Source organism: Pteropus medius, unplaced genomic scaffold (assembly GCF_902729225.1).
Source record: "Pteropus medius unplaced genomic scaffold, Ma_sr-lr_union100, whole genome shotgun sequence".
NCBI classification, from domain to species: Eukaryota; Metazoa; Chordata; class Mammalia; order Chiroptera; family Pteropodidae; genus Pteropus; species Pteropus medius.
This window is the reverse complement of record NW_024354886.1, coordinates 4,529,284-4,557,237: the sequence shown is the minus strand read 5'-3', so window position 1 is coordinate 4,557,237 and position 27,954 is coordinate 4,529,284. Positions and strand designations below refer to the sequence as shown.

The 27,954-nt window shown below is 42.4% G+C and overlaps 1 protein-coding gene across 6 annotated transcripts in view; it reads left to right on the top strand.

Annotated features, from left to right (window-relative positions):
* Positions 1-27,954, top strand: part of PPARD (peroxisome proliferator activated receptor delta) — a 71,006-nt gene that overhangs the window by 6,839 nt on the left and 36,213 nt on the right. For 2 of the 6 annotated variants that reach the window (XM_039856346.1, XM_039856349.1), the window contains exon 1: positions 6,588-6,689. The exons of the other annotated variants lie outside the window; for them this stretch is intronic. The gene's annotated coding sequence lies outside the window, so the exon portion shown is untranslated. Of the gene's footprint in view, positions 1-6,587; positions 6,690-27,954 lie in introns of those variants that run through there. 6 annotated transcript variants of the gene reach the window in all.

Genomic DNA, 27,954 nt, shown 5'->3' with positions numbered 1-27,954 from the left:
GGAATGTGGAGTTTAAAACCTTATCAACAAACTTTTCATGCTTTGTGACATTAAAATCCATTGGTCCGTCTTGCACTTTAAATTGGATCTTTTACTTTGAATTGACCATTGGTTCACTGAGTTATAGGGATCTTCTAAATGTTAACATTTCATTTTACAACATCAGTAAATTATTCATTAATATCACTACTCATCTCATCAAAAAAAAGTCTTCAAGTATTGAGAAGCTGTCAAATTCACACTGGCGGATACAAGTTTTCTATAATTTGACTTTTCTCTTGAAAACTTGATTTTTATCATGGGTAACATACTGTCAGGTTTTTTTCTTGAAGTGACAGTCTCATGTCATTCATTTTTAAGAAAAAGTTTATCAAATACCCAAGTCTAAATAATTATAATTTGTTTGTTCATCTTTTCTTTCAAGTAAAATTTATGTTTCATGAAAAAAATGGCTACTTTAGCTTGCAACTCAAACAATTGCGAAAATCCTTTTATTCGAGACAATCGTATAACTCCTGTTTTGTTACACAGAATATTTAAAAGACATGTACTCAAGGGTCACGATTTAATGAAGTTAGTTTTTATTGGTTCATCTGGAACATTCTTAAGTGAAATTGGCACTTTGTCATCTTTAATTGTTCTGTAGGTTGACTGGGCTCAGCTGGGCAGTCTTCACTTGGGGGGCTCTCATGTTGCTATAATCAAATGGAGACTGGGACAGGAGTCATCTGAAGATTCAGCTGGGCTGAATGTCCACACCAGCTCACTCACATGACCAGCACTTGATGCTGGCTGTTGACTAGGGTGCCTGCATGTGGTCTGTATGTGCCATGTACTTTGGGCTTCTCACAGCATGACATCTGGATTCTGAGCAGAAACATCCCAAGAGTGAGTGTACTGAGAGATCCAGCCATAAATGGGAAGGTTTCTCATGACCTAGCTTTAGAAGTCACAAAGTTTCACTTCCTCTGTATTTTCTTGGTCATAGGACCTGTTCAGGTCGAGGGAGAAAACTACAAAAGGGTGTGAATGCCAAGAGGCATGGTTAATTGGAGGAGAGAGAGGCCTCCTTGGAGACCAGCTCCTACTTTTTAGCATCCCTTATGTGAGATAACCTGATCTGCATATGAATACTTCTAGGAGAAAAGTACATCTTCTCATGATTTCTATTCCTGGAAACCATTGTTAGGAAATTTCTAGTAGGTCGATAGAGGCTATTGAATGCTAGGTGAAGGAATTTTCACTTTATGTTCTTTGGGTCATTGATGTTTTTGAAGCAAGGCGTGTTTGTGTTAATATTGTAAAAGAGTAAATTGAATGGAGAAAGAATGGAGGTAGAGAGTTAGGTAGGAGACTCCTACAGTTATATAAATGTAAGGAAATTCTACCTCATATTAAATTTGAATTTCTCTGGTTGCTGTTAAAATCATTGATTTTGATCTGTCACACAGATTGGGTACTCAGAGCAGGGATGGGGTAGCACCTCCAACTCCAACCCCTGTTGTTTAGGGATACTGATATACAGGCGAGATCAAAGGGTTCACAAAAATTAAAAGGCAACTAAGTTTAGGTTTTATTGTCAAGGCACATTTAAAAGTTAATCACAATTTATTAAAAAACAGGAAATATAGAGTTTCCAGTAATACCACTAACAATGTTTCAAATACACTTTAATTTCAATATCATAGACCATTAGGAAGTGAGAAGAAGAAAGAGGATGATAGGGAGAAAGATAAAGAGCAGGGGAAAGAAGGGTGTCAGGTGAAAACAGCATAAAGAATTTGAAGGAGGATGAGATTGGAGGAACTGCTTGAGACTAAGAGATGGCTCTGCATGGATTACAGTGTTAGCAAAAGGTTGGCTCTTCTCTGGTTCCCTGGGGCCCTGGATCCAGTATTGGTTTAAATTTGACTCTAATTCCATCTTCCCCTCCACTCTTCTTCCTTCCATTCATTCAGTGGGTATTTTTTGGGTACGTGCTATGTGCTAGGCACTGTTTTTAGCACCTCCTGTCTTTGCCCTGTCTCTGTAGCTCTTTCTGTCTGTGAAGAGACCATGGGAAGAGCTGGAGTGGATTTGGTGTTGGGCAAACCTGGATATGACACTAGCTCTAGTGTGTGGAGTTATGACTTAATGATGAAAATGAATCACTGTAAGTGTTGGTTTGTTCCGTTTCTGCTCAGCTATAGGACTTTCTGAACCAGTTTCTTCCCTAATTTACAGACTGTGGTACCAGGAGCCCAGCCTCAGAATGAGGAGTCTTCATTTTCTGTTGAAAAGTGTTGGCGTTCTGGGCAGTGCATTGCGGCACCCCTTCTTTTTATTTTGAGCCCAATCTTCATAGCCTTACTTTACCCAGCCTTGTCGTTATCTCAGCAGCAGCTTTTCTGGGACCATTACCAAATTCTCCACAGCTAATAGTGACACAGCTTTGAAAGTGTTCTCTCATGAGGAGGATACAGAAGGGAGATGCTCCAGGGTATCTTGAGAAAACCACCTCATTTCTATATTATTATACTAATAGGTATTTTAAAATAGATTTTCATTGCTTTTGTTTGTAATCTGCTCTAATTCCTTGATCCTCATCTTATCACTGCTTTTGGCACTTCCCTCATGCAAGAATTATAACTTCAGAGGCACAGAGTTATTTGGCTACCACTCTGATGGAAGTACCAGCCAACTTTGCTCTCGCAACGGCAGCATTGGCCAAGCAGGCTGCCCTGCATACGCAACAATCTGCCGGGCCACTCTCTCCTCACAAACAGGTCATCCTTGAATTTACCAGAACCTAGAATGCTGTTCACCATTGCCTTTTCCAAATAAGCAAACAAGGTGTGCTTTTCTTTAATTTCCCTTAATTGCCTGACACATTTCCTTATTCGCAACTCTCACTTTACTTTCTTCGCCTCTAGTTCCATTTTCTCTAGTACAGGGTTTCTCAGCCTCAGCACTACAGACATTTTGGGCTGGGTAATTCTTTGTCGTGTGGGCTTTCTGTGTATTGTAGGATATTTAACATCATCCCTGGATCCTACCTACTAGATGCCAGTAGCCCTCCCATGCCCTACTCTTACAGCTGTGAAAACCAAGAATGTCTCCAGACATTGCCACAGGTCCGCTAGTGGGCAGAATCACCCCTGGTGAATGTGAACCACTGCTCTATCGTTTCTCCCACTATATATTTCTAGCTAGCTGGATCCACTGGTGAACATTTTATCAATAAAAACAGTAGGATAAACATAGTACTTACATTGGAAATCAGTCATCTCATGGAGCCCTTGAGGGTTTTGGGGGTGGGTGAAATGGTTCATAATAAGAAGCATGTTCCGGCTGAGTAAGAAACCATATGGTGCCTGCACAACAGAGGGACAGTGTCTGAGGTGTAAAGCCATCTCTTGGAGTGATTGTATTTCTCCAAGTCTTTTGGTGTCTGGGCAGAAGCCGCCTTCCTGTAGCTCCCAGAGATGCCATGTAGGGCAGAGTTGGTAACATGTGGCATGTGGACTATCATTACAGCAGTCTTTCTCTACCCTTCTCTTCTAAGGAGGCCTTTCAAGAACTGAAACGCTCAGTTCCATTAAATTAATATGCTACCCCCTAGCTAATAGCAAGCAATTGCAGCAAAAGGAAGACCCTGGCCTGGGATGCTGCCAAGACTCCCGATCTGACTCTTTTTTCCTATAGACTAGAGGTCTGAACTATGTTTTTTCCCAGCTTTTGGAATCTGTCTCTTCCGTGGTGGTAGACGGGGTAATAGCCCCCAAGCATAACCAGGCTGTAAACCGTGGTACCTGTGGATGCTACCTTCTCTGGCAAAATGAACTTTGCAGATGCTATTAAATTAAGAATCTTGAGATGGGGAGATTATCTTGGATTATCTGAGTGGGTCATAAGTGCAGTCACAAGTGTCCTTTCAAAGGGTGATTTGTTATAGAAGGCAGTGTGACTACAGCAAGATGCTACAGTGCTGGCTCCGAAGATGCCAAAGGGATGCAAGGAATGCAGCTCTAGAAGGTGGAAAAGGCAAGGAAACAAATGCTCCCCTAGAACCTCTGGAGAAAGTGAGGCCCTGCCAATACCTTGATTTTGGCCCAGTGAAACTAATTTTGGATTTTTGACCTCCAGAACTGTAAGAGAATGAATAAATTTTGTTTAAGCCACTAAGTTTATAGTAATTTGTTACAGTGGCAGCAGGAAACTACTACAGGGTTCATCCACCTCTAGGCATGAATGGTGACTGGCTGATCCTTGTTCTTATTTGATGGCCAATTAGAGCATCCCTTTCATGATAGTTAGAGATCTAGGTTCATCCTCTTTCCAGAACGATATTTGAGACTATACACTCTCAGAGGAACCTTTTAGGGACTTCTTGGGAGCAAAAGAGAAGTCTTTAGATAGTATCTGATCCTTGCTTTTGGAACTCACGCTACATCTTCAGTTAGGTCAATAATAAAGGGTTTCTTTCAGGCTGCTGAGAATCCAGTATTGATTTAAATTTAACTCTAATTCTGTCTTCCCTTCCATTCTTCTTTCCGTTCATTCAATGGGTATTTATTGGGTACCTTCTATGTGCTAGGCACTATTCTAGGTACTGGGGATGGAATGAACAGAAAGGATATCTCCTGCTCTTATAATAGTTGTGGTGGGTGGCACAGGAGAGAGCCAGAATTTAGTAAATAGCATGACATGGTGATAAGTGCTATGTCAAAGAATAAAGCAGGAAAGAGATAGTGGCAGTTTTAAATAGAGGGCTTTGGGACGGCCCCACTGAGAATATATATGAGCTGAAAGAGGAGACTGGGGCACGTGTAAGAAGAGTTCTTCAGGCAGAGGAAAAGCAAGTACAAATGCCCTGAGGCAGGAACATGGCTGGTGTGTTTGAGGAATAGGAGGCCAGTGCGAGTGGAGCGGAGCAAGGGAGAATAGAAGATGAGATCAGAGATGTGACTGGGGGCCAGCTCACAAGTGACCCTGAAATACTATAAAATCTCTTACTTCACGTGGCCTTTTTTCCCTTCGTTCCTTTCTTCCTTCCCACACTATCTCTTGGTCTTTGTGCCTGCGTTCCTCAGTTCTTTTCTATAGAATATTTGTCACATCATAACTAGGGAATAATATCAGCAGGTAAATATAGTTAACTTAGAATATTGAAAAAGGGAAAAAATACCCTCCTCTTTGTGACTAATAAAAACAGTTCCCCTGTCAGTAGTAGTGTGGGGAGCTGTGTACTTAGAAGTACAGGTTGGTCGCTTTCACCAGGCAGTTCTGGGGGGCTCTCGGAGGGTCCCACTTCCATCACCCGTCTCAGCCCCATGAGGGCCTCCAGGCCTGCCACTCTTTCCACTTCCCCCGTGCTGGTCTACCCAGTGTGGGTCGTGCAGTGATATTTGAGTTGAATGAAGAGACCGGGCCATGTGTGAGAAGAATTCTTCAGGCAGAGGCCCACCTGAAATACTCTCTTAAACGTAAAGTACTTTCTTAACAGCTCCCTCATCTACCTGTACTTCCCTCCCAAGAGCGGTATCACAGCCTGTCTTCTTCCTTGTTACTCAACCCAGGGGCCTGGGGGCTGCCAAAGAAAGAGAACAAAGTACACAAGCTGGTGCCACTACAGTTATGGTTATTACCTGGGTCCTCAGCACTCACTCCACCCTCCACCCGCCACGTCCCTGAGTACTAATTCTCCCATTCCTTGGAGTGGCCATATCCAACCTCAGGACTCTGCCTCCTGTAGGTCCTCAGTGTTGCTTCAGTTCCTGAGACTCAGATCCCAAAAGGTCAAGTAAGCCCAGCTTGAAAAGTCACTCTCTCCCTGGATAGTGACCCTGTGACAGTTCTGGAGCTCTGGCAACTTTCCAAAATGACAGTGTATCAGTAGTCCATGGTAAGCTTCGTCGTCATCTGGGAGCTAGCACAAATTGTCTCTATGGATTAAATTCGCCATGCCTGTGACCCCGATTTTATAATCTTAGGAGACTGCCCAGAACCTACTTTTAATAATGGCACCAGATAGAGTGTCATTGAAAAAATAAAAAATCATTGGTAATAAATATATGATTAAAAACTAAAAAATCTTTAGTAATAAGCAAATTGACTAATACTAATTTATACCTCTCATATGAAGATCACTAAGTTATTCTCAAATTGCAGAATGCTTCTTATAAAAATTGTGTCAATCCAACCTTATTTATATTCTGTTACAGTGTCTGATTCCTATGACTTTCTTTATGGCATCTTAATACCCCAGTATATTTATAACATTTACTCAAAATTTACCTTTTGTATCCTTACAGTGTGTCACCTTTTAAAAAAATATTTAGTCTCTTTTCTAGCCCATTCCTTGACCCAGTAAGCATATCTGCACTGAGGCCAAGGCCTGCCTCTGTCCCCTGCAAGCCTGGGGTAGACTTGTCTTCTCCCTCACTAGCCCGACCATCTGTATGTGTTTTACTTTTGTACCCCCCACCTTGTAGATAACCTCTCATGAGCTGGTTCCAGCACTCCCAGAGCTTCTGCCCATACATTGCTTTCTCTCAGTGAACCGTAGCCTGAACCTTGCCCTCCTTTCTGCTTTCTACTTCTATGAGGAAGAACTGGTTTGTCCATCTGATGTTCTCTATGAGTCAGAGACCTTGTTGAGTCTCAGGGAAGCAGCTTGCAGTGCACGGTCACGTCTTCAGTCCTGATAGGTAAGATCAGAGATCATCTCTCTAGAAATTGGCTCCTTAATGGGCAAGTGCCTTGTGCAGAGATGTTCACCAAGAATTTTTTGGGTGGAAGGGTGACTGGATGGGCAGCCTAAGTGGGCTTCTTCTCACAGAATGGCCCTGACATTAGCCTACACCAGGGCCCTGTCTGGGAAGTCATTTCATGGGGCAACATTCAGACATTTACAGAAGGAAACTTAACCTGACATGTTCATTCTAGGACCCTTTTCCCAGTTGTTGTCCCTCCTTTAGTTGAAGCTCAGTGGAGACAACTGAGACAACTTTTTGGTTTTGGCAGAGTCTTTCCCCATTGCCTCCTCCCCACTTCCTCCACTTCAAGTCTGGTCTGGTAAGGCTCCTTTCTCACTCTGGCTTGGCACTTACCATGGTACATTATGGTGAAGTTATTGCCTGCATTCTAGGCTCTGTTATTGGACTCTGAGTTCGTCAAGAGCCGGGCTCACCTGTGTCTAATCTGCTTTCCATTCTCAGCAGAAGCCACTAGATACTAAGTAGAATATGGCTCTTATGTGTTGAATACACTGTGCTATTCATTTTACATGTGTTGCCTTGTTTAATCCACACAACCCTGAGAGGTAGGAATCATTGTACCCTTTTTACAGATGAGGATGCTGAGGCTCAGAGTGCTTAGGAAAGTTACCTAAAGCTGCACAGCTAATAAATGGTAGAACAGAGATTTGAACCCAAGTGATTAAAGCCTGTGTCTTTGATCGCTACATAGCAGGGCCTCCCCACAGAGGGATAGCTAGCTGAATTTAGTTTTTCTAGTTTAGAAAGTACCTGCATGACCAGCCAGACTGGAGTTGGCTTCAGGGAACACTCCCTGCTTTTCAGCACAGCAGAGTCTCTCCTTGCTCACCGAGCAGAAGCAAAATGTTGGCAGACTTTGGGCCCCCTGCAGAGTCTCATTCCAGGTCAATGGGCAGAGGATCCCCTGAGAATGGCTGTGCTTAGTGGCTCCCTGGATCTGTTCCAAAGCAGCGAGCAGCCTTCTAGAACCATAAGGCATAACCAGCTAATTGGTGGGCCAGGCATGTCGAGTAGGAGGGACTCATAGAAGAAAAGAAACAATCTATGCTCCAAGTGATTAATCAGTCTGTTTCAGTCTGGCGAAGGAAGAAAAGAAAGAGAAGATGGTCCAGATGTGCACATATGGAGAGAAAGAAGGAAGAGAATTTGTCTTTTTCAAATTCTCCCTTGAGCCACGCTTTACCCCATGGATTAGCTCACTCACCATTACACCAGCATGCAAAGTGGGTATTGTTGGTATACTCACTTAGCAGGTGAGGAGGAGTAGGATTACAGAGATTCAACAATTTGCCCAAGTCATACAACTGAGTAACAGAGCTGGGGTTTGAGCCCTTTGGAGTCCCTGTTCTCAGTTCAGTAACCCTGTTCTTGCTCACGCCATCTTAGCCTGTGCTTTCCAGTCAAGTGCAAATGAGTGCAAGTATGCACCCACAGGCTGTGAGCAGAGGCCAAAGGGTTCTTGGTAAATGTCCTGCTTAGCAATATAGGCCCTACCTAAACCAGCAGGATTTACTGGGCTCAAACCAGCAGTTGCATTTTTTTTTTTCCTTTCTTGCACCTTGCCATCCCTGGTTTATTTTTAGAGAGGTGTATTTATTTCTGCTCCCACTTCCTGGCTGGAGGCAGGGGCTAGGGTGAGGGAAGATATTAGGAATCAGAAGAGGTAGGTATAGGTGGTATCTCAGTGGTGGCCTTGGTTGAGTTCTGAGGACTGTGCTTACCTGCCTGCCTTGATGCCCTCCCCCACCCCTCAAGCCAGGTGTAGGCCCAGAGTATCCTGGACAGAAGGATGTCACACTCTTCATTTCTTCGACTTTTCAGAAGGGACTTAGCTTTACCCTGGAGCAGAACAGGAAGTAGCAGGTAGCAATCTTTGTATTTCTAGCTCTCTGGCTGTTTCTGAGGATAAGTACTTTGATGGAATATGGAATAGTTTTTAAGAATCAATCTGTGTGGGACTAAATTCTGGCTCTGCTAGTGGCCTTGGGCAAGTGGCTTTATCCCTTGATGGTTTCCTCATCTGTGAGGGGAGTGAGATAGCTATAGATCTTACCTCTCAGAGATAACTTGAGGATTAAAAGAGCTCATACACATAAAGGCAGAGAGAAGGCGCTCTTTGAGTGTTGATTGTTTTATTATTAGCATATCTCTGAACCCCTGGCACCCAACACCATAGATAGATCCCAATAAATGTTGGTGGGACTGAACAGAACTTCAAGATTAGTTGTCTTCCTCTTTGTAGCTGAACATTGGCTGGAGCAGGTGTTGACTTTAGTCAGTGATTGCCTGAAGAAATTCACAATGTAAGTCCCATGGTAGCTGCCTGCAATCCACCCCTGTGAGCCCCTACCTGGGCCCTGGAAGAGGCAGCTAGGTGAGGTGAGGAATTTTCCAGCCTCAGGATGTCAGTAGTCCCCAGACCCTGCTTTTGCTTTTTCACCTGTCTGAGGCTCTGGCTTTTGGATGTGAGCTCTGGAAGGGTCAGAGCCTGTCCCATGGTTGTAGACACTGTCAGGTGGTTCTGGGTGGTTGGGCCTGAGGTTTTGGAAGAAGGGCTTGCCGCTGGCAAGCTATTTATCTAGCTAATAACAGTGAAAGACGCCTTCGGAAACTTGTATTTGGGGGCGTAGAAATTAATCAAATGCCACCAATGGCCAGGATTGTGGGAATTTAGAAAACTGTCTTTTCTAGGATGTGGAGGCGGCACTTGGGCTACCTTTTAATTTATTTTAAAAATGTTTTGATTACGTAAATAAAACTTATTTTATATAGACAATTAGAAAATATAGATAAGCACCAAGAAGGAAATAAAAGCCATACATAATCATGCCATCCATAAGTGACCGCTATAAATTTTGGTCTGTGTTCTTTCAGATTTTACCATGATTGTATGTACCTATTTTTTCTTTCAAAAATGGAATATTGTTTAACATTGTTTCGTGACTTCCCTTTCCCATTTTTCAGATGGTTTCTTTTTGTCTCTGAGCTTTGACCTTCCCTGCCATTTGTGAGTGAGCAGACAGGCATTTTGCCCTAAGGGAGGCATTTGAGAAGCACCCTCTGTTTGTTCATTGGTGTAATTACTTAAAGGGTGGAGGACAGAGAGGTGCATGGAGGAGTCTGTCTGCCTCTTCCCAGCCATATTTCCCCCTCTCCCCTCCCTGTTCCCCCAAATCTAGTCTCCCTACCCACCCTCTGTCATTTTTTTCCCTTCCATACAAACTCGGAAAAGTGATACCACCTACAGTATGAAGATTTCTTTCCATAGCTTTGAGAGAGAAACTTCTCAGGAGCTCAGAAAAAGGGTGCACAGAGAGGAGATGAGAAAGGCCTCACACCTAGGCTGGGGGTGGGGTCTTGGAATGAATGACAGAGAGGAGGGCCTGGGTCCCTGGCTGTCTTAAAGCAGTGAGAAGAAACTGAGTGATAGGTTGGGGGGTCAGGGCAGGTGGCTGTGAGGACTTCTTGCTGAGATGGCAAGCAAGCTGGCCAGGAAGAGGCCTGGAGAATAAGGGGCCCAGATGTGGGCCAGAAAAGGGGGAGAAGGAAATGTCTTTGTGGGACATACTCCTCCACCAGGCCCTGCTCTTTCCCCACCTGGCAGTGCCCAGGCCAGGTGGTTTGACAAGTCCGGTATACCTAGTCATCATGCCCTACTGACACCTGTATGCCAGCAGCTGCTTTCTGGCATTCCCTTGGATATTAGGTGGGGATCTGAGCATAGCAGTCAGGCATGAGGAAGATGTTCCCAGCATCCTCAGTATTGACAGCTAAGATTCCATTCTAGAAGAACAACTCAGAGCCAGGGAGAAAATTGAAGATAGGCATTCTGGGAGGAACAAGCTATGCCTCCCATTTACTTCTTAGAATAAAAGGAGTCTCTTGCAGTAGGTGAGAAGGCCTGTCTGAGCCCTGAGGATAAGTGAGACTTAGTATCTTTGTCTTTTCTCTGGGACACTCCGGTCTGCACACAGGCTGGTGTTGCACGATGGGGCCAGGGATTCACCCTTATGAATGAGATGATTTCCGTAAGCTGTGTGTTCCTGTGCACCTGACAGGATCAGTTTGTTTTCCTGTGGATCCCGGTCCTCGCCAGACCTGACAGATAACCTTAGGGCTGCAGAGCAGGGTAACTTCCTGTGTGGCTCAAAGCCTGTACTGCTCCTCTCCCTTTCTCCCTTCCTCCACTCCAGAGCTATAATTAAGTTCCTATGTGAAACTATATCCCTCAGCTGACACACGCTTGTAACCGCAATTCTGATCATTGAGCAGCTCATCTGGGGTGACTCCTGGGGCTGGTGTCTCATCAGCCTCTAGATGGTCTTGGATAGGTTGGAGTAGGTGGTGTGGATTTGCCAGAAAGGGGGTGGGTGCAGTGAAGCACATAGGACTTGCTCAAGAGTCAGAAAGTGGGAAGTCTTAGGGGACATAGAAGGCTGGTAAGCAGCCTAGAGTGCCAGGGGACACAAAGGGGGAGGAGACAGGCAGCCTTACAGGGTGAGAGGGCCTGGACAGGGACAAACTTCTGAATCACTGAGCCACAAGGCTGAATGTGATCAGTTTATTTTATTTTCTATTCCATATATTTCTGTAGCATTTTAAAATTGAGATATCCTTCACATAACATAAAATTCACAATTTAAAAGTATACACTTCAGTGATTATTAGTATATTTATTGTGTTGTCAAACCATTACCACTGTCTAATTCTGGAACATTTCCATCACCCCTAAAACAAACCTCGTACCCCTTAAGAGTTAGACCTAAAACCACCCTTCCTTCATTCGTCCCCTGGCAACCTACTAGCCTTCTGTATGGATTTTCCTATTGGACATTTCATATAAATGGAATCATATAATATGTGGCCTTTTGTGTCTGGCTTCTTTCACTTAGTATAATGTTTTCAAGGTTCATCCATGTCATGGTATGTAATGGTACTTCATTCTTTTTTATGGCTGCTGAATAATATTCCATTGTATGGTAATACCACCGTTTGTTTATCCATTCATCAGTTGATGGACGTTTGGGTTATTTTCATTTTTTGCCTGCTGTGAACATTCATTTACAGGCTTTTGTGTGGACATATGTTTAAGTTCTTTTGGTAACATACCTAGGAGTAGAATTGCTGGGTCATATGATAACTGTGTTTAACATTTTGAGGAACTACCAAACTGTTTTCCAAAATGGCTACGCCGTGTTTTCACTCACTCGCTCATTTATTTATTTAATTATTTGTTTGTTTGTTATGTTTATTGGCTATTATTTTTAATTGTAAAATATGAATAACATAAAATTTACAATTTTAACCATATTGTAACTGTACACATAGTTCATTGGCACTAAATATGTCACATTGTTGTGTAACTATCACCACCACTCATCTCCAGAACTATTTTTTATCTTGCAAACATGAAACTTTGTTTCCACTAAACAGCAACTCCCCCAAGCCCCTGGCAACAACCATCATTCTACTTTCCGTTGCTATGAGTTTGACTACTCTAAGTACGTCCTGTGGAGTGCAGTTATACAGTATTTGTCCTTTTGTGACTGGTTTATGTTACTCAACACAATGTCTTAAAGGTTCATCCATGTTGTAACATATGTCAGAGTTCCTTTTTAAGGCTGAATCATATTCCATTGCATGTATATACCACACTTTATTTATCCATTTGTCTGTTGCTTTCACCTTTTGGCAGTTGTGAATGTGCTGCTATGAACATGGATGTACAAATATCTGCTCATGCCCCTTCTTTCACTTCTTTTTGTCATATACCCAGAAGTAAAGTTGCTAGATCATAGGGTAATTCTACTTTTAATTTTTTAAGGAACCACCATCCTGTTTTCCGTAGCGGCCACACCATATTACATCCCACCAGCAGTACACAAGGGTTCAGGCATATCACAAGGATATATATAGGTATTTGTATTTTCCTTAATTCCTTCAGGGCCCTCAATTGCTGAAGACAAGTCTTTTGGGATCCCCAGGAAATATTTTACTTTCTGTTTTCCTTGAATGTTTCTATCCTCTGCTTCTAGGACTATTACTAGACTCTCTGGACTTCTGGACTTCTTAATTAATTGCTAGTGTGTAGAATTATGATTGATTTTATATAGTATTGATTTTGTATCTTTCAACCTTGCTAAATTTATTTATTAGTTCTAATAGTTTTTTTAGTGGACTTATTATGATTTGTTATAAGATCATGTCATCTGTTAATAGAAATAGCTTTACTTTTCCTTTCCAATCCTGATAACTTTTATTTCTGTTTCTCACCTAATTGCCCTGGCTAGAATCTCTAGTACAGCATGAATAGAAGTGGTGAGAGTAGACATCTTTGTCTTGTTCCTGACCTTAGGGAGAAAGCTTTCAGTCCTTCAGATTTTTTTATTTTGAATAGATAATTCTTGACATGCTACAAAATTCAGAAGGTAGTCCCTCTTTTCCTCGCTTTTCTCTCAGCTGTCCAGTCCCCCCTCATGGAGGCAGCCCTCATAGCCACTTTCATTTATACCCACATCAATTATTACAGTTTTACTTTCCAGGCGGGTGCTATACTCACTGGTCTGCCCCTTATTTTATGTGTTGTTTCTTCTCCATCTTTGCATACTAGTACACATGGAGCTTCTTTTACACTGCTCCCACATCTGTTATATAGGTGTGCCATTCCCCTATTTATTGATGGATGAGCAGGTGATTTCCAGTCTTTGGCTGTAAAGAATAACCTAGATGTGTGTCATTTCACACACAAATAAACAGATTAATAATGATATAGTGTGGCAGATGCAGTGATGGAGATATGTGTGGGAATACTGTGAGGAGGAGGCAAAGGCTTCCAGAGGAGAGTGGTTGATGGAGCCTTAAGAGAGGCTCAGGGTGAGCACTGGCATGTCAGGTGGGCCTTGCAGGGCAGGATTGCTCCTGCTGGAGATGTCATGGGAAGAGCAGTTAGAGTAAAGAAGCTCAGATGAGATTGGAGAAATTAAGAATATTAGTTATCTATTGCTTCATAGCATGTTACCACAAAGTTAGTGGCTTAAAACAACATTTATGATCTTGCCATTTCTGTGGGTTTGATTGCACAGGGCCGTGAATACCAGGAGGCAACTATTATCGCAAGCCATAGCAGGTTGCAGTGAGGATGGGATTGGCTGAGCAGGCCAGGGTGACAGGATGGAGCCATTATTATAGATTATCTTACATGCTTGGCTGAGAAGTTGGGATTGATCTGAGAACAGAACAGTTGAAGTCACAGAAAGACCTTTGCACAGGAGAACAAATGTAGTAGCTGTCATCTAGGGAAATTAATCTGCTAGCATTATCCTAGAGGGGTCAAATGGAGAAGGATATACACGTAGAGACATAGAGTAGGAAATGTCTATGAAAAGTTTCTGGTCTGTAGTAACAGTTGCTGTGTTTCAAGCACTTCTATACTATGTACTTTGGCTATATTTTTGTCTTCAAAATGACCACAAAAAAAAGATATTACTGATTTATATTCACTTTGCAGCTGAGGAAACTAAGCCTCAGAGAAGTTAAACTTGTATATGGTCCGTAACTAGTAAGTTGCAGAGGAACACTCAGGTCTGCCTGGCCTTGAAGAAGACTGCCTTTTGGTAGCATGGGAGTAGAAATGTGGAGGTTAATGAGGAAGTAAGGTCTTGGCCCTTTGGATGCTGAAGGAAGACGGAGGATTCTGAGAGGTTGACTTTTTGAACCTAGGTGGCTGGGACAAAGATGACACTGTACCAGGAAGAAGAGAAGCCCAGTGGGGATACTGGTGTGGTGGGGGAAGGCGAGTCATCCTGGAACATTGGGCACTTGTTGACAGGGTCCTTCCCAGTTATAGGGGGTGCTTAAATAGTTCCTCTACTTTGTATATGGATATGTACCCTTGGGCAAAAGTGTTCTAAAAGTGGGGGCTTATTGGTGGAAAGATACTGTGGGGTTGTTGTTTGTTCAAGCAAACACTGGGTTTACATGTTCTCTCAGCAGCCTGTACACCATGGGGCTGGACCTCTGCCACATTCTACTGGTGAAAGCAGTCACTGGGGCAGCCCAGATTCAAGGAGGGGAAACTAGACTTCACATCTTGATGGGAGGAGTAGCAAAAGGATTATAGCTGTATTTAATTCACAGACAGCAAATAAATAATGGAGAGCAGAGATTTTGAGTCCTGATCTGTGTGACTCAGACCCAGGGCTCTTTCTGCCACACCACATTATGTCTCTTTCTGCTTCTGACTCTTTGGGGGCTGCAACGCTTGCTGGCTCATGTGTGTTGTTAGAGGAAACTGATTTTTATTTTGGCATGCCAGAGAGAAAGTTGTATTAGTCATTCTTTTTTCACAGGTTAACATCCAAGATCACTAGGCCTGAGAGAACTTTCCAAATAGGCTTTGTCCTGGGGATTTGCTAGCTGCCCCTCAAGCTTCAGCACCAGTTGTCTAACAGGCATGGAATTTCTCCTTGGAGTTTCCCTCTCTGCACTTAGTAGTCTTTTGATCCATAGCTCTGGCCCTGGGGGATCCTTGGGGCATTGCAGCCAGATGTGCAGGCTGGCCCTTCTGCAAGTTGTCCCAGATGGTGTCTAGTCCAGTGATTCCCAAACATGGCTCAGCTAGAAGATTCACCAGGGAATTTTGGAAAAAGTGTAGATTCCTAGGCTTTGCCTTGTACCTCTTAAATTAGAATTTCCAGTAATGAAGTCCTGGGATTTTAAAGCCCCCTATGACTTGAAGGGGAGCCTAGTTAGGGAACCACTGGCTTCTCAGAGAGGTGCCTCTAAAGTCACAGATTAGAGGTCACGTAGGTACTGCTAGTTATTGTCCTGAGGGTTTTACACTTCACAGTCTAGAAGTGACTCCTAAAAGTGTCCAGGGGTTTCCTACTGTATCTATCCAAATATTTGATATTCTTTTGCATTCTTTGATAATATCTGAGTTTCATGGTGGCTGCTGGTTTTCTTTTAAAGTGTTTGCAGAGCAGAGCAAGCTTTGTAGTGGTCAACAAATCCTTTTTAACCAAGGACTTGCTGGGTCTAATTTGCCTGGAATACAAAATTCTTTTGCTTAACTGTCAGTTATCTTTCGTGAAAAGAATATGACAACTCTAAGTATATCTAAATTAGCATAATTGGACCTTTCTAGTTCTGTGCCTTGGACCTACTTAAGGTCCACCTGTATATTTAAAAACTCCAGTTGATTTCTTTTCTCAGTTAAACTAACATCCTCATTTTAGAATATTTGAAAAATATAGAAATACTGTAAAGAAGAAAAAAGTTACCTAGAACCTTCCTCTCAGAATCACTACAGTTAATATTGATGGATAGTCTTGTCTTGTGCACTTGCTCACGTGCACACACTAGCGCTCTCTTTCTCTGTCTCTCCCCCCCAACTCCTCTCCCTCTCTCCCTCCCTCCCTCCTACATATACACCTTCACACATCCTCTTTTTGAAAACCATGTTGAAGTCATATTGTGATACTGTAATTTAGCAGCTTTATCGACACTTAATTCAGTTTACCCATTTTAAATGTACAAATTGGTGCACCCACTAGAGAAAACAGTATGGAAGTTCCTCAAAAAATTAAGAATAGAACTACCATATGACCCAGCAATTCCTCTTCTGGGTACCTGCCTGAAAAATTTGAAAACACTTGTAAAGAAAGATATGTACTCTTATGTTCATTGTAGCATTATTCACAGTAGCAAGAACCTGGATCAACCTAAGTGTCCTTTGATAGATAATTGGATAAAGATGTGGCATGTATATACAATGGAATAGTGCTCAGCCATAAAAAGATGAAATGTTGCCATTAACAACATGCTTGGATCTTTAGAGTATGATGCTAAGTAAAATAAGTCAGACAGAAATGCACAAGAACTGTATGATGTCACTCATATGTGGGATAATAAGCAAAACAAACAAAAAACAAACTCATAGATACAGACAATAGAATGGTGGTTGCCAGAGGGGAAGGCCGGGGGGCAGCGGGTGTGGCGTGGACAAAGAAGGTAAAGAGGGTCAAATACATGGTAACTAAAGGAAACTAGATTTTAGGTTGTGAGCACACAATTGAGTATACAGATGTTGTATTATAATGTTGTACACCTGAAATTTATATAATTTTGTTAACCAATTACTCCAATAAATTTTATAAAAATAATTTAAAAATTTTTAATAAGACAGGGTCTGTAAACAAACAAAAAGTATAATTTGGTTTTTATTATATTTGCAAAGTTGTACAACCATTATCATAATATAATTTTACCTTTTCACCATCCCAAAATTAAATCTTAACATTCATTAACATTCACTCCCCATTCTTCCCCTTACCTTCTGTTGCCACAAATTTGCCTATTCTGGATATTTCATATAATGGGGTTATATAATATGTGGTCTTTTGTGATTGGATTCTTTCACTAAACATAATTGTGATACTGTTTTGAAACTTGCTTTAAACATTTATATCACTAACAATTTGAATATAGTTTTCAAGAATGTATTTTTAACAGTAGAGCAGTATTCCATTTTATGAGCGTATTTGAGCACATTTAACCAGTGCTGCTGATGGATGTTTAGGTTATTTCTTAACTTTTGCTGTTTATAGCTAATGTTTCCTGTATTCAGAAATCATCTTGTTTGTTAATTTATTGGTTAATTGTCTGAATCCCTGACTAGAACAGAAGCCCTCTGAGGGCAGCTACCTTGTCTGTCTTGTCAACATTATCTCCCCAGGACCTGACGGAGTCCTGCACTTTGTAGGTGTTCACTTTTACGTGTGTGTGTGTGTGTGTGTGTGATTTTGAATTAATCAAAATGTAAAGATATTGATAATGTTTGCTAAATTGCCAAATTCCAGAGAGTTATACGAATTTACCCTTTCTGCAGTGTATGAGAGTGCCTGACTTACTGTATGTGAGTTAATTTATAAAGAACATCCTGTGATCTTTTAAAATACAACACTCTTTGACCCATGAACCAGTTAGTTTAAGATCATTGGTCACATGACCCTCTCCGTGGGCCACAGAAGTCCTGCGTGTTGGGTAAGATGGTGGTGTCTGGGAGCTCTAATCCTGGGTCCTCATTGTGTCCCTGTGGTATTGCAACGTTTCCTGTTGCCCTTACAGAGTCTACGTGGAGTTCTTTAGCCACTTCCCCTGTTGCATGCAGACATGTCGGGGAGCGAGTAAAGTTGAGTTGTTCAAGTGTGTGTAAGATGTTGTTTCCAGTTGCTGATTGAAATGCCTTTTGAAGTCATGAGAAGATATGTCACTCTGCAAGTTGTGTGCCTTCAAAAACAGAAATGAAGAAATGTTTCCAGGAAGTCTGACGCAGTCAGTCGAGGCTACGCCCTCTGATGGTAGTGGGTGCCCACACGGCTGGTAAACGCTGGCTGAGTCACCCCCTGACTGTAGTCCTTGCTTCTCTTCACATAGTTCCTGTCTAGGAAAGCCTGCTACCTGGTGCCCATGATGAGGAGCATTGCCAGCAATTCAGGGCACGTATCCCCAGGTCATGGCAGCAGACTCTTCCATGTGGATTCACAGCAGTTCTTTTCTTCAAAGGTGAATTGTAGCGTCTGCTTGTTTTTGGATAAGTAGGTGGAGTATACACTTGGGATTTGAGGGATGAGCTGGATGGCCAGGGTAGCGCTTGTGTGTGGCATAGAGCTCATGTTCCCTGTTGGGGACAGGGGTCAGTTAAGGCCCTAGAAGTTCATCTTCCCCAACTGTAGCTGACTGGTTATCCTTTTATTCATCTCTCATGGTTTTCATATCACATTCCACTTGGAGTTTACTCCAAGCCTTCCCCCACTCACCCCCATCTCTCTCATAAGGTGCTGTCTCTTGTAACTGCAGAGATCACCAGTGTTACAGACGCCTTAACTTTTCCGTGCATCTCGGAAGTCTCTCATGTTTAGTCTTACATCATTGTTCATTGTTTTATTATTACTTCAGCAGTTATGCCTAGTACCCCTTATTACGCCCTGGAAATATGCAGCAGAAAGAGATGTGGCCTGCCCTGTAGGAGGCAATGCATCTCTCTTTTCCCTTGGCCTTATTTCTCTTCCTCTGACTGTGCCTTTGCTGCCCTGGTTCCTCTCTCGCCTGCCTGAGTATGAACATCCTGAGGGCTTCTGCCCTTTTTCTGTTTCTCTTCCCTCTCAGGGTGCTTGGCCCTTCCTGGAGCTATGACCTTTTCCTTTTATAGATACAAATACTGAACTTCTTGCCCCAAATCCTTCTCTGCTGAATGCCAGGCCCACATGTCCACTTTCCTGCTGGAGTGCTCAATTTTCAAGGCAGAACTCCCCTTTGTCTCCCTTCTTCCCACATCTCCATTTCTGTTCATAATATGCCATTCTCTCAGTTCCTAAGAGCCTTATGACAGCTTGAACTCCTCTCTCTGCCATCCACAGGTGTCCCTCCCATTTTCTCAGTGTTTGTTTCCAGTGTTCTGATTTCACTGCCTGTAGTGGGTTGGATAGTGGCCCTCCAAAAGATATGTCCATGTTCTAATTCCTGGAAGCTGTGAATGTGACCTTATTTGGAAAAAGGCTTTGTAGGAATCTTTCCCATGCTGCAGCTGTGTACAGATCTATGCTTGTTGGCCTCCTCTTTGGGCTTGTCAATCCCTTGGTCTAAAATAGAGACAGCATTTCCTGTTTCCAGTGATTACATGTTCATTACTTCCCAGGTCGGAAGGCAGGGTTCACTGCCTACTTCTCCTCGTAAACTCCCGGGTCAGGAGATGTGCAAAGGCAAGGTGTACACAGCTACAAGTGTGATCCTTGGAGATAGGTCTGGAGTTAGACCTGTGTTCAAAATCAGGTTCTGTGACCTCACTTCAGTGCCTTGGGAAAGTTTTCTTTACCTTTCTGAGCCTCAGTTTCCTCATCTGTAAAATGGGAGTTACAGTAGTACACACCTCCTGGGGTAATTGGGAGAATTCAATGAAAGAATACTCATAAAACATTTAGCACGTGCCTGATTCTTTGGTAGCAGTTAATAAATATTATTAGAAATGACCAGCTTCCACTGTAGAGAGTGATAACTGCATCGAGGCCTCAAGCCATTGGGTGGCACAACTGCGGAGGTGGTGGTGCCCCTGGAATTGTGTAACCAGTGGACATGGAGAAAGAACATTGCCAGTGTTGTCTCCTTCATGAACTCATGACTCTGCATGAGTGAACTGTACTTGAACTACACAGAGGAGCTAGCCGTTCTTTGAATCCCAGAGCTCTGATGGGGCTTGTCATAGCCTTTCTTGTATTGTGGTTATCCTTTACCACAGTATGCTCCCCAAGAGCAAAATGGGCACTGGATAACTATTTGACTGCTTGAACTGAAACTTGGGATTCAGCAGTGAGAGTGGTCAGTCCACTAGTTGTAAACCATAGGGACCCTCCTGCTTCTGACTCCCACTTCTGGTGAGTCTGTTTCTCCTGTGGCTGCACAGATACAGGGTTCCTCCTGCCAAGGAGGTTTTGCACTCTGTAGATGGAATGCAGAGTGGCTCAGGAAGCCTGAGGCACTCTCACTCTAGTCTTTTACCACCTCACTAACCCAGCATGAGCAGAGCTTGGGTGGGCCAGGTATCAGTGGGAAACATGGGTTTACTGCGGTGGTCACGATAAGTCCAGGGGCTGGAGCTTGGGGTTTGGTAGCTTTGGGGATTTTTTTTTTTGGAAATAAACAAGAATTAATATACATTCTTAATACTGAAAGTTGTTAAGAATCTTCTCTAGAAAATTGTGGTCTAACCCACTGACCTTATAAAGTGTATCTGTCACTGCTTATAGCATATCTTCACCAGGGATGTCTCCAGAGCTCCAGAAACTCAACATGCCCCAAAATGATCCCTTTTATTTTTTTTGCCAGAGCTGCTTTTCCCACAGTCCTCACCTTAATCGGAGCGTCCCTATGCCCCTGCCACCTGATGGTTGTCCTCTATTTCTCTCCACTCCCCAGTGCCTTTTAATCAGTCACCAAGTCTTATCGATTCCTCAGTATCTCCTGCCTTTTGCCTTAAAGTCTACTGATACTAGTGCTATCTCAGCTAGTGGTTGTTTGCCTCATATTTTCAACCTGTCTCATCACATTTTAAGAGTTTCTTTCATAAACAGAATGTAGCTGGATTTAAAATTTTAAACCAAATCTGACAAATCAGCCTTAAATGAGTTTAATTTATTTACATTTTTGAGATTTGACTTAAAAAGATTATGATGTTTTGAGTATTTTCCAGATACCTTCTCTTATTGTCTATTTATCTCCTTTTCTGCCTTCTGTTAGATTGAGTTTTCTTTGTTTCCTTTACTGATTTGAAAGTTATATATCTTCTGTTCTTGCTCCTACATTTTCTGTTCTTTTCTCCCATCTTTTTACTTTGAAAAAACATGAAAATAGAGTACTGAACATCTGTACTTTTAATTCAGTTAATGCATTTCTCTGTATACTTTGGTTTAGAACCATTTTAAAGTACATGTGGATTTGTTTTTCATTTTCTCGCTCAGGATTGGTGTGCTAGTTCTATCTGAAGACTCACTTTAAAAAAAAAACTTAACTTCAGAAGAATTTTAGATAGATTTAGAGAGTTTCTGTATCCGTTCAACCAGCTTCCCCTAATGTTAACATTTTACATTTAATTTTTTTTAATTCTGGGAAATTCTCAGTCATTATCTCTTTGGTTCTTCTCAGTTTTTTCTATTCTGGCCTTCTGGAATTCCTTAGACATATGGTGACCATTCTACCATCCAACACTCTGTATCTGTTTTTTTCTAGCTTGTTTTATCTCTTTAAACATCTAAATTTTTCATTTCGTGATCTCTTTCAGATTGTTTTATTACTTCTGATTCTTGTGCTGCTACTTTATCTATTTATGTCTAATGCTTATCCTTCTTGATGGCTTATTTCCTTGTGTGGTTTGTAATTTTGGAGTGTGAGCTCATCTTCAGAAGGGACTATTTTATGGACAAGTTTTATGCCCTGGGTTGTGGAAATATCCCTCAAAGCAGTTTGCTTCTGGTGGGGCCATAGGTGTTTCAGTGGTCCTGGCTCAGTTTTAATGTTCATTTCTCAGTTTGGCACCCAGTCACCACTCTGTTAGTGTAAAGTCAGATTGATATCCATGGTTGTAGTTAGCTTAGTAGTTTAGTTTTTTATGGGTGACCCCCTACTCTTCCACACAGCCTTAGAAAAATGACTAGCTTCTTGCTTTCCTATATTAGGCAGCCCTTTAAGGCTCTCATCTTGATATCAGGGCTCAAAGCCACAACCAGGCATTAAAACCACTTCGTATGTGGATTTAAAAGTCCATAGGTCATTTTGGTATTAGTTCCACTTACTTTCATGGTTCAGTTTTTCATTTTTGGCACATGGAATATTTCTCTTTCTTTTAAGTTTGGATGTATGTTTAAGGATATCATTTATTTTATTTAGTATTTCTATATGACTGTAGTGGGAAGTGCTTTCACATTCATATTGGTAAAAGTTCAAATCCAGATTCTTAGCATAAGAAGCCCTTCATGATCCAGCCTCTGCCTCTCCTGCATAAACTTAACTCTTAAATTTTATACTTCTTCATGTACTGTAATGCTTAAAAGCTGAGGTTTTAGTGTCTGTTTGGTTTGGAACCTCCATCCTTTTTAACATATAATTTTGGACAAATTGCTTATCTTCTCCGTGCCTCAGTTTTCTCATCTGTAAAATGGCAACGACTGGCATATAGCAAACCTAATCCCTGTTAGTTCCCCTGTGGTTGCTGTCTTCAGTAGGGCATACTCAGGCTTCTGAGTATGTGCCTTGAAATGCCAGGAAGTGCCTTGAAGCTCCTGGAATTCTGTCACTTGGTATTGCCTGTTGAGTTGTGTTGAATTCCTCTGGTTAAGTAGAGGCAAGGGCTGGGAATGGTATGAGACACCAATGTAGGAAGAGAGCAGTAAAGATTTTTTTTGTTTTTTTTTTTTGTTTGTTTTTTGGCAAGTTTTGTGCAGAGTTGATAGAAGTATGGTTGGAACACAAGGTAGTGATTCTCAGTCTAGCCGAGGATGCCAGAGACTTATAGCCAGTCATCCAGTTGCCAGAAAAAGCCACGACATCCTGCAAATTGAAGTGGTTTCTGGCCTTAAGAATTCATGCCCCACATTCCATCCTCAAACTCAGCTTCTCTGAGTGCCAGGCAGAGGAATACAAACTAATTATAATCCCTAGTGGGCCCTAAGAACCTTTAATTTTAGAATAAGGCTGCACTTCCGAAGAGACAGTTGCTTTAGGAGTGGATGATTCTACATACTGGGGGCCTCCAAGGAGACCAGAGTGTGAAAGCTCAGTAGCCTGGTGTTTAGAGCTAAGTGTTGCTCATAACTGCCCGTCGTTTCCAGCCCAATTAAGGTTTCTGCCCCTCTGAGATTTCAACAGCTATAAAGGATGGATTGACTAGGCCCCAGGCAGAGCTAAACAGGGCCTGTGCCATCCCCCCCGTTCAGTTTTGCCTGAATTCTCTGGCCTCTTGGGACTCTTTTGCAAGAATATTCTCAGAAGAGGAAGGAACTTGATCTTTGAAGATCCCTATAAGTGTCCAGCAGACAGTCGTCTGGTGGGAATGGTGAACATGACAGCTCTGACTCACAGGCCCCTTGGCTGGGGTTTCAGGAATCGGCTTCAACTCAGAGGTAGGCACAAGGCTAGGGCTTGGAGGACAGCTTGGACCAACACACACATCATTAGTTCTTTCCTGAAGACTCTCAGTCTGTAGTCATGAGTTTAGCACCTATGTGTTCACTACATGCTGGATACTATTGCTGAACATACCGAAGTAATAATGACACAGTCCCTCTCCTCAGAGAGGAGAGTTGGTAGTCTAGTTGGAGAGAATTCCTAGCATATGGAAGCTGCAGCCAACTGTACAAGACTAATACTGTGTGATACTGTTCTATGCACATCTGCCCCTTCAATAGATGGTACTTTTGCTCAAAAGGAGGGATTCTCTTTCTGAAGTTTGGACCATCAGTTTATTTTTTTTCTTGGTTGACTTTATTAGCACCGTTACAGACTGGTCTGAGATTACTAGGGCCACCTTTTATGTTTTTAAGAAATAGCCTCAAATGTGTCTTTATGAATTTCTTCTTTCTTCCATTTCTCTAAATAATGACTGGTTAATTTAACAGTGTCGCTTGCTGATCTCCCAAGGTCTCCCGGGAGTAGGTCACCAGCCATTGCTGCTTCTGAGGCATTAAGGTTTTTCCAGTAGACTCTCAGATTATTTCTTTGCCTTTTCTAGTCTGACCTCATTTTTCTAGGTGAGTACATCTCAAAGTGATTGCTGAATCAGGATTCCTGGGAGTGGGCCTTGGAGTCTGTTATAGAGGATTGGAGAAAAATGGAGCAAATTGAGATCTGAAGCAGTTATGGATAGATTTAGGGATGGGGACTCCAAGAGAGTTAGGTAGTCTATAGTCTCAGGCAGTTGTGGAAACTCCAATAAGTCGTAAAAGACCCATGTTCCTTCCAGTTTCCTGCTCCGTCATTCTTGGGGTATGGCTGTTGGTCTTTTTGCTCAAAATGGCTCCCATGGATCCAGCTATCACATCCTCAGAAAAAGAAAAATAGGGAAAATTGATGGGCCCCCTCCCTCCCTTTAAAGGATACTTCAAGCAAGTCTAATGTTTCTACCACTGTCTGTGAGGGAAAGCTATTCGATATCTCAGAGCCATGGTTACCTCATTTGTAAAATGGGCATGATAATACTTACCTCAGGAGGATGAGGGTTAGAGAGAATGCATATGGATTGACTGACACAACGCCCAGCCCACAGTACATGCTCTCTGGTACCTGCTGCTGCAGCACACCTTGACACCATTCCCTTTCCCTTCTTCCCCCTATTCCATCTCTTTATGGTCTCTATCCTGCCCTTTCTTTTTTTTTTTTTTTTTTTGGCCCTCTTGCCCTCTGTTTCCTACCCCACCTTCCCCCACATCCTCTCTTCTCTACCCCTAATTCTCCTCCTTCCATCCCTCATCATCTTCTTTATCTTTTACTTCTCTACCCTGTACTACCTTTTCCTTATATTGCTTCTGTGTCTCTGTCTTCTTGATGTCCTTAATTAATGGCAAAGTATCATTATATTACAAAGACCAGAGTTTAGAACTTGTGACTGGCCTTTGAACTGTAATTCAGCAATGAGTAATTTAAGAAAACCAAGTTTAATTGGTTTATTCATGAGTCAATTAGAAATCACATTTGGCAGTTAATAAGCAGAGATCAGAAATAGTGGTGGCTTAAATCAGTAGTTTATTCTCTGTAGGTTTTTAAAAAGAAATCTGGGAGAGACAGTCTAGAGCTGGTCTCTCTGCTCTGCCATCCTTAGTGCATGGCTTCCAAACCCAGGGTTGTGTCATGGTCTAAGATGGCTGCTGGAGCTCCAGCTATCATGTCAGGTTTCTGGGAGTAAGAGTGGAGAGACAAAAAGGACATATGCTAGCTGTTTGTCTCCCTCTCAAGGACCTTTCATATAAGTCCCACCCAGTAGTTTTCTCTTTCCTTCATTGGCTTCCCATAGCTGCAAGAGAGGCTGAATAAAACTGGGATTCTAAGAGAAAAGGGGAGAGTAGATATTACGTAAATAATTTGCAAGGTCTGCCACTATTCATTCAGCATTAGTTTAGCACCTACTATCTGCTAGGTATTAAGACCAGTCAAGGAGTGCCCGTTCCAGAGGGGAGACACACAAAAGTAAACAAGTACAGTACAGAATGAAGATGGAAGAGGGATAGAGTGGAGGAAGGCATGAGGAAGTGTGCCTCACACACCTGCCAGGAGACTGTCAGAGTAGCCTCCAAAGTTTATCACACTCTGCATTTAGTTCCTCTGTGCCTTCTCCTCTGCTCTCTCCCTTTTATTGTCATTGTCATTGCCATTGCCATTGTTGTTGTTGGGTTGTTTTTGACCCCAGCAATAGCTCTTAGAGCCTGAGGAAGCGGGAACAGTTGGCAGCTTAGTGGGGGCCTCTGGGATGGGAGCCACATGTTTGAAGAGCCAAGTCCAAGGCCCACAGGCAATCAGAGGCTAGTAGCAGCAGTGCATCCTGTTCCTGGATATGCCATGGCACTGCCAGGAGACATTAGCTCCAGGAATGGGGTCCATATCAGGAGGGGTGTACCTGACCAGGCACCTGGCATCAGCTACACTGTGCTGTCTCTAGCAGCTTGTCCTTAAATGAAAACTTTATAGTGGTATAATCCTTCTCCAGGTCCCATAAAATAGGTATGAATGTTTTATCTGCATTGATTAATCAGGAGTCTCAGGATGCTATAGTTAATCACATTTAAAAAAAAAAAAAAGTACAGCTTCTATTTTCTATAAAATTAAACATTGATATTCCTTCTTGGCACTCAAAGGGAATTTTAGGAATAATTTTTGTGACCTGTAGTGTCTTTGATTCTCATCTTAGGAACACCTATTACCCTATCTCCTCTTCCACCCCTCACTCAGTTCCCTTTGAGAACTCAAGGAAGCAATGGGAAGCTTGCTGCAAAGATTTTTTTTAAAGGCATATCCCAGCCCTTAAGGGTTTAATCTTTCAGAGTAGATGGAAAGGTTAAAAGGTTGTTAGTTCTGACCCAATATACTCCTTATGAGCTTAGACTATGACACTGGGCAAGTTACTTAACTCTCCTTTGCTCAGTTTTCTTACCTGTCAAATTGTAATCCTGGTCATTACAGAGATTAAGAGATACGTGGGATGTACTTGGCACATTCAGTTATTATTACTGCTCTTAGCCACTGTGGCTGAACCAATAGGTTGAGGCCAGAGTGCGGGAGGCCTTGGATGCCAAATTAAGGATTTGGATTTTAGTCTTTGGGCACAGAGAGCTGCAGGGGATTTGTAGGCAAGGGTGTGACAGATTATATCTGAGTTTGGGACTGTCACCAACAGGAGTAGGGAGGCTGGACTGGGACAAGGAAATATCTAGAAGCAGGTCCAAGTGAGGGGTGGTCAGGGCCTGAGCCAGGACAGCGGCAAAGTCAGGGAAAGTAGACAGTGGATCATTGAAAAGACACTAGTGAGAGACAACCCAATGGCATTTCAGCCTATGTGACTAGGGGATGATGTCCCTTTGACTGGGAGAGTTGGAAGAGGAGCAGGTGGAGGTGGCAGAAGAAAGAAATATGTGCATATGATTATTTCTGGCTCCAGGAAGCCCTGCCATGTGCTCTGTGGAACTCTTAGAGCTGGTAAGACTAGCAGCCCCCTGGAGGCCTTCTGTTTTCTCCCTAGGGTTGCTTCTCTCAAACTTGGGTTCTCATATTTGTGAGGAGGTGGGAAAGCTAGGCCTCTCCCAGGCCCAAATCAATTTGAGCCAGGGACAGGGTGGCCAGCATTGACCTGCCAGTGGCCCTGACCCTTTGTTCTCTCTTTGACCCTATGTTGTCAGCTCCCAGCTTTATACCTCCAAACAAAAGGTGGAATTGCATCAGTTGTTGTTCCTTGCAAGGCCCCAGGGGTTCCTCTGGGTAAGCTCACAGGCTGTTTTCATCCCTTCCTTTGACTTGTGCTGAAATTCTGCTTCTTGGCCTGTTGCAGTGTCTGCTTGGCTTCTGGGGCCTGAGCCCAGGTTTAAACAGGCTACCTTTAGTTTACCATCAGGATGAATTACAGGAAGTTGAGGAGGACTGTGGTGGTGGTACAAGCTCAGCCCCTCTTTTTAGTTTATTTTTATGTTAAAATGTTTATTAATACAAAGTAATACATAGACAGTTGAGAAAGTTATATGACAAAAAGGGACTGACTTGATGGACATAAGAGATCCAGCCCCACTCCTCAGGAAGGAGTGAAGATGATTGCGAACAGTTTCCTGTGTATTCTTCCAAAATTTTTCCATGCATATAGTCTTGTATATGAAATGTTCTTCTTCCTACTCCTACTCCTATTCTCTGTAGCAGTGGGGAGCACACTAAATTGTTTTCCCACATCAGCACTTACACATCTACTGCATTCTTTTTTTAAGATGTATATTCTTTAATATACTCAATAAAGGCTACAGTTAATTTTTTTTATTTTTTATTAAAATATCCTTGACATACACTGCATTCTTTTTCTTTTTTAATTTTTTTTTTTGTTGTGTGTATAATATATGTATAGCTTAACCAATAGTTTTCTAGCAAACATTTATGTTAACTAGACATTAAAATGTTTTGG